This window comes from Marmota monax, unplaced genomic scaffold (assembly GCF_021218885.2).
Source record: "Marmota monax isolate L192 unplaced genomic scaffold, Marmota_monax_Labrador192_F-V1.1 WCK01_AAM20220418_F8-fsc00209, whole genome shotgun sequence".
Classification (NCBI taxonomy): Eukaryota; Metazoa; Chordata; class Mammalia; order Rodentia; family Sciuridae; genus Marmota; species Marmota monax.
Genome location: NW_026694493.1, coordinates 1,491,677 through 1,499,417, shown reverse-complemented (window position 1 = coordinate 1,499,417; position 7,741 = coordinate 1,491,677).

Below are 7,741 nucleotides of genomic sequence, written 5' to 3'. Positions count from 1 at the left end.
GCATCTACTGGCATAAAGCTCATTATTCAGGTGGGGTGATAAGGTAGAAATACAAAATTTTAATCCAAATTATTTAATCCAAATAATTTAAAACAAAACCAGAGAAGGTCCATCTCTAAGGAAAACTTTCTCTTTCTTTCTTTCTTTTCTTTCTTTTTTTTTGGTACTTGGAATTAAACTTGGGGTTGCTTAACCACTGAGCCACATCCCCAGCCTTATTTTGTATTTTATTTAGAGACAGAGTCTCACTGAGTTGCTGAGCACTTCGGTTTTTCTGAGGCTGGCTTTGAACTCCCCATCTTCCTGCCTCAGCCTCCTGAGCTGCAGGGATTACAGGCGTGCACCACCATGCCTGGCTGGAAACTTTTTTCCAAGGTGAATCATTTGGATTCAACGAAAAGCTTTTGTTACACAAATGATAACCCCCAAATTCCATTCCCCCCACATAGCTTTATTGAGGCAAAATCGAAGTACAATAAAATGTACATATTTGAAGTAAGCAATTTGATCAGTCCAAATTCCAGTTTTGCAGATGGGTTCATGCGTGGTGGCGGGGGGTGGGGGGGTGGGGGGGCTGCTGCAGGCAGGAGGCCACCATTGGGAAGGGGGAAGTGGCTGGTTTCTCTCTTTCCAACTTGGCTTTTCTACTCCTTCTATCCCTATTGCCACCTGGGGTTTCTCGCCCCACTTTGGGGGCAGGAGGAGAGGGTGCAGGGAGCTCGTGCCTGGTGTAGATGCCATCTGGGATAGGCTGTGGACTCCCTGGACCTGGAGTGCTCTGGTGGATCCTACTGCTGTCTCCTGGGAACCCCCCTTTGCAGTCCCCCCCAGGAGGGCCAACATTCCCACTTTGGTGGTGGCTTGCTCCTTCCTGGACAGTGCTCCAGCTCCTCTGGGAGACAGTCTGTTTGCTCCTGCAGTCTGTCCTCTTGGACAGGTCCTGAGATGAACCCATGCCAGGCTTTCTCTTGGGACCCCCCCCCCCACACACACACACACTGCTAACCCGTTGGGCGCATTTAGGTTTTATGGGCCCTGAAGTTATAAGACAATATATCTCCCCGTTTGCTGTGCAGCCAGGGCCCCCCAAAAGCCCATTACTCTCATAACTGAGTTTCAGGCTGGAATCAGATACCCTTCGCCTGGTCCTCTGGCATCAGGGGCACATGCCAGGCTCTCCAAGGACCTCATGGAACTTGCTCCCATGGGAATGAGGCAGGAGGCGGGCAACCCACCCTCCTCCTCCCAGGCAGGTGGGGCACACAGCATATGATCAGCTCTCTCCACAAACCTTCACAAATTCTCTCCAGCCCCTGGTCTTATCCCCTATGGATCAGGTTTTCCGTGCCCTCTTTCTGGTTCTTCACTCCCTCCCTAGACTATTTGCTTGGTCTGGAACCCGCTCTGGTATTTTAGCTCTCTCTCCTAGGCCCTGACAGAGAGCTTATACACACATAGCACAATGCCTGGCCTCTCACTGACACACAGTATTCATGGACAAAACGAGTCCTGACTCTACATCAACCAAGGGAGAGCCATGGCCAGAGGCAAAAGAGGTAATTGAGATAACCCCCTTCTTCTTAGCTGGGTTCTGCTTAGTCTGTTTGGGCTGCTATAACAAAGCACCAGAGGCTGTGGCTTATAAACAACAGAAGTCTATTTACTACAATTCTGGGGCTGGAAACCCAAGACCAGGGTGCCCACATGATCGGACTCTGATGAGGGCCCTCTTCTGCTTGGTGGACTGCCAGCTTCTCACTGCACCCTCATAGTGGAAGGGGAACAAGCTGGCTCTTTGGGTTCTTCTTATAAAAGACACTGATGCCATTCCTGAGGGCTTTACCCTCAGGACCAGGTTGCCTCCCATAGACCCCACTCCTAAATACCATCACATCAGAATTAGGCCTTCAACACGTGACTCTTTTGGACGGAGCATAAACATTTGGTTCATTGCAGCCCCTGAAGGCCTGAGGGATGTGTTGTAGGTGCCACCTCCACTGTCCATAGTTCTCTCCATAGCACAGAGGTGATTCTGAGCCCACCCTCAGGTCATAGTGCCCAGCTAGGCCAACAGAAAAGCCACACACCGTAGAAGATTGCCTTTGCCCCGGCTCCGCAGATGCTCTTCCTGATCATTTGAGCTCTAATACTAAACTGTCTGGGTTGGAATCTTACAAGTTGTGTGGACCTGGGGAAGTTCTCTGTGCCTCAGTTCTCATCTATCTATCTAAAACAATAATAATAGAGCCACTGCTTTGACCATTGTGAACCTTGAGTAGGCGACCTGGGAAGCACGTGGCACGTGGTGGGCACATGACATGTGCAAAGTGGCATCTTTGATCACACTGGAATCCCCAGAAGTCAACCAGCACCTCTGTCTATAGCTTGCTTGCTTGCTTCTTGGTTGAGTGCAAAAGAAACCCGTTGAGAGCAAATGATATTTCAGGATCAAGGTCTCAGCACTGCCTGGCAGATGCTAAACTCCCTGAGGGCAGGGGCAGGGTCTGTCTTGCTTACTGCTCTGGACCCTAAAAATTAATTGAAAGAATACTGAATCCACAATGGAGTCAATGAATCCATTGAATCCACAGATCCAATGGGTGTTCCTTGGGGAAGCAGATGTGCTCAGGGTACCTCTTAGAGATCAGTTACTTGGATAGATTAGGAGCAAAGAAAGAAATCTCACCCGGGGCCCTCAAAGAAATCATACAGCTCTGACAAGGACTTCCTGCTTGACCAGCACTAGCACTGAGCAAATAAGTGGTAGCAAAGGTAAACAGTAACAGCTGCATGTGCACAAGCAGGAAAACTAGTAGGTGACACTCTGGAGCCAGGAACTTTGCTGAGCAAAGTGATCCGTCTATGAGGCTGTGCATTAGCCAGACTGGCTGCTAAAGCCAGATAGTGCAGACTGGGCAGCCTGAACAGCTGAGCTCCCTGTCGCACAGTTCTGGAGGCCGAAAGTCCAAGAACAAGGTGCTGGTCAAGTTGGTTCCTTCTGAGACCTCTCTCCTTGGCTTGCAGATGGCCGCCTTCTTCTTGTGTCTTCACCTGTTCTTTCTGCTGTGTCCTCAGGCTTTTAGTGTCCCTTCCTCTTCTTCTAAGGACACTGGTCAGTCATGTTGGACTAAAGCCTTGCCCTGAACAGCTTAATTTTAACCTAATCTCATCTTTAAAGATCCTTTCCCTCAACTTTGAGGTACTAATAGGGATTAGGATTCAACACGTGGATTTCAGGAGGATGCAATTCAGCTCCAAACAGGAGGCTGTTATCAACCCCGCTTACCAAAGAGGAGGCTGAGCACAGAGAGGTTAAGGTACACCCACATTCAGACAAGATGCAGGTGGCAGAATGGACTTCAGAACCCTGGTGTTGTAAATCCAGAGCCGGCCTCCTGATAGCCGGCTGCTGTGGACCAGAAGGTTCTGGAAAGGACAGGGAGGGTGGAGGAGGCACGGGGATGTAGCTGGTGGTGGAGGAGTTTGGAGGTGCTGGAGCTAAAGTGCTCATAGGAGAGGAGGGGTGAGCACACACCATTGCCGGCTGCTAGGGGTGAGTGTTAGAGTAGAATGGGAATCAGTTTTCTGATTTGGGTTTACTCGGAAGACTGGCCTCCTGGAGAGGCTGGTGGAAGATGGGGGTGGCTGAAGACATGCTGGGAAGCCCACTTGAAGTTGGATTGGTGAATTATGTGCCAGGCTGTTCCCTGGCAGTTTGTTTTGTTTCGGTCCCGTCCTGTGTTCCCTCTCTATTAGGACATGTCTGCTGCTGTCTCCCACAACACAGGGAGACCAGCATCCTCACAGTATGCTGTTCTTCCTGGGGAGGCTGAGTCACAACCTGGGACAAAGGTTGGCTCCATCTGCTATGGACGAGCACATTTGTTGGGTGCAGGCTCCAGCCTCGTCCTTCCCCAGGAGGGAGAGGCAACCCCTCCCTCAGCCCCTAATTCCAGCCTAGTCAGCACCCACAGGGGCTTGGGATCTCTCTAGAGCCACGTGATGGGTAAGCACATGGGATCTGGATGCGAACAGGCCAGAGATGGAATGTTGACACGGACACTGTGCTCACTCTGTGAGATCAGAGGAAGGCACTAAAGAGAGTGATAAGACCTACATTTCTGGGCATGGTTCTTTTAAGGATTAGAGACGATTTTTGCAAAGTATCTGGGGCAGGACCTGGTATTGTAGAGATGCTCAAAAAACCATAGCTGTAAGCTTTGGAGGTCCCGGTCCTGATGTACAGCCATCTCAGCACTAGGCGCCTCAATTTTGTCTGGGGTCTGATCCTTCCCAGGAAGTTGGCAATAGAAGTTCTACCTAGGTGGGTGCACATAGGCTGTACCTGAGCAAAAACAGGACCTCTGTGAGCTGAGACCAAGACAGGGGGCCTTTCATTCAGGATGGTGCTCTACCCTAGCCAGGGCATTAGTGCTTTTCCTTAGGTGGCCTATGAGCTAAATATAACAGGGATCACTCATGGGTCACAGAGCTAGCTCTTCAATGCAGCACCAAAACACAAACAGATAATCTGGATGTTTGAGTTGGCAGAAATCCTTGAGCCAAATCAACTGATCAGGCGCTTTGGGTGTGCTCTTCTCTAACTTATCCCGGCCTCACTTTTGACCTGCAGATGTTGGAGAAACACAGGAAGTGGTGATGTGGACCTTCAGAGACTAGGTGAGACAGTGAAAGCAGCTCCAAGATGGATTGAAATGGAAGACAGAATAGCTATATGTAGGTTTGTGGGAATGTCAAGGGGAATGATTTTAATCATATGTTCTAAAAATGAAATTGTTGGGGTTTTCCAGTAAGGGCTTTGTCAGGTCAGCTGTAAACAACAAGCAAGGATGATTTAAACCCACAACGCTTCAGGCCTTCATTGGCAGCATCTTCCAGGAAATGGCAAGGAAGGGGTGAGAAGCCCGGAAGTGGGATTCTCAAGTGTGGCTTCACTCGAGATTAGGATACTCATGTTCCTAATTGCATTGAAATCACAGCAGCCAGGAGGTACTGGCAGGATGGATCAGGAAAAAACCCTTTCCCTGCAACACAGGGAGGACAGCCGACTCCAAATGAATGTGGGTAGTGGCTTACAAGTAACCTCACCCTCACTTTGGCCATGGCGGGGTTGAAGAGAGGGCAGGCCCCATGAGGACTGATCCCTGCTAGGGGGCAAATAGCCTTTCATGCCTGACTTAGTCATTGCTAAGAAAAGGGGGAGGGTGTGTCTAGGTAGCCAGGGGAGTTGTGGGACCCTCGCCCCTCTTGCTGGCACATGGCCCGTTGCAGACGGCTCTGCGGAGGGACTTGTCCCATCCAGGAAGAAACATTCTCGTGCAGAGGGGTGGCATCTGGCCTGTTCTGCAGCCTTGGAGACACGCTTGTTCTATTGAGGGAGCAGCTGCTGGCCACCTGCTCACCAGCCTGGGCTAAACCCTCTTTTGAGCAGGAGTCTGGAGGCCTGGCTCCAAGAATAAAGGGCTGGAGGAACAGTGGAGAGACGTCATGGTGTGTTCAGCGCCTCCTGCATGGGCCATTAGTGCCTCAGAGTGAGCCCTGTGCAGTAGTAGCCCAGGCGCCTGTCACGTGTCCTCCCCTGGCCTCACCTCAGGTCCCACACACGGGGCCCCTCATGTTCTGGCAGCTGTCCAGCCTGCTGGCCTTTTTGTCTCACTAACACCTGCCCCTGCTCCTGTTTCCCTGCAGGGTCTGTCCCAGAGCCAGGCCAGCTAGCAGCAGGCTGAGCGGCCTGGCCACTTTGGAGGGACTCAGGGACTCTGGCCTCCTGTGCTTGTCCCTCTACTAGGACACATGGAACCTATCCTGCAGGCTGCTGAGCTGAGCCAAGCACCCCTGGGGCATCTGTGCTGCTGTGTGTCTGTGGGGTGGGGGCAAGGGTGGGGGGCAGGGAGATGCTCTCTAAAGCTATGGAAGAAAATGCCATTGTGTACACGTTTACCATCCATCAAGAGTGGAAAGAAACAGGCCATAGGGAAGGGGGAAGGGAGCGGTGCACCCGCTAACCTTGAGTGTGAGTCGAGGACTTGGTGGGGGAGGGGCCATTCCGTTGCTGGATTGGGATGGCCCCACTGTGAAGCCCTGTCACATGCCTGTATTTTACACGTTAGATTGTTTAATCTTCACCACGGCCCTAGATAGCGAATAGAGTTATTCCCATGATACAGGAAAGGTAAGTGAGGCTCTGCAGGGGTTACCTGATGACCCAGGTGAGAGGCCGGGTGGGATTGCAGACTCATGCTTTTGGCAGCATGGTGCTAATCTTAGCCTCGTCCCCCACCACCCCCGAGGCTGTGTTTGTCTTCCTGAAGAGGGCCCTGACTGTCTAGGCCACCTCGCCCACACCTACGGAGAGCTGGGCATCTGTTGAGCTCCACTGAGGTCTCAGCTTTCAGAGGGAAGAGTCCCTCGGAAGCACCTTGACGGGCAGCCCCTGCTGTCCCTTGCAGGATTTGGGATCGACACCTGAAGGCTCCGTGATTTCAGGCGACCCTGGACCATTCTTCCTGGGCAAAGATAATTCCCTGACCCTTTATCTGTAGGGCTTCAATACTAGATGGTTTTTCCAATTGGAACCTACACTGTCTCTTCTAATCTCCCTTTAAACCTTCAGCAAATTCCATTGGAAAATGAGGGTGTGGGTGAGAGCAGGTCAGTGGGCTTGGGAAAGAGCCTCCTGCTCCTGAGCCTAAGGGGGCTGGAGGAGGGGTTTTCTAGGCCCTGCCAGGACTTCAATATGCAGGGATCTGAGAATCCTGTGAGCCGGAGGGAAGGGAACAGCTGGCTGGCCTCGGACATATTTGCCCGATAATTCTAATTTTTATTTGAATGCCTGTCTGCCCATCACTGAGATCACAGTGCAGCTGTGAGTCTTGTTTTCCCCTCCTGTTGCACACACCACCAGCCTGGCCTTGCACTCAGGGATGATTAAATGGCTCTGTGGGTGGCCTCCCCCCAGTTGGCATGTGCTCAGGGGTGGGGGTGGGGCAGGTGGGGCCAGAGGGCAGTTGGGATCATGGGCAGAGCAGGAGCAACCAGGAGGCCCTGGCTCTGTGTGGATGTGCTATGGGTGAGGAGTGCCTACCTGGGGCTGTCTGGGAGCGCCTTGGAGAGGGAGGGGAGGCCCTGGGAGGAGGCTGTTCCCGAAGCCCACAAAGCTCTTCCTATAACAAAGCACTCAGCCCGTGGTTAAATGACCAAAGGACTCTTCAATCAGAACCAAAGCCAGCAGTTCCCTCACCCTGTAAAGCCAGCACAGGCCAAAGCATATGGAAACAGATGTATGGCATGCTCAGCACCTTTGCAAACAGAAGTTCCCAAGATAAACCTGCAGAGAGACCCTCCTCATTACTCTGATTGCCTCTGACCCACCTTTCCGCACATCTCTGTTGGTCATAGGACAGAAAATTTCTGTTCTTCGAGTCCTGATGCTGATTTTTTACTTGCTAGTGATCTTGAATAGTTTCATTAACCTCTCTAAGCCTCAGTTTCCTCATCTGTAATATGGACCCAGCCGTTCCAACTGCTGGTATACGAATCTTCGAAACAGAGGAGCACACCAGAAACCATGTACCAAGAGGGTTCTTAGCGGCATTGTAGTAATCCAAAAAACTGGGTACCACACAGAAGGCTTTTACAAGAGAAACAGATAAATTGCGGCACATTAACAGGAATATCATATAGCTGTGAAAATGAAGGGACTATAGTGACACTGTAGTGT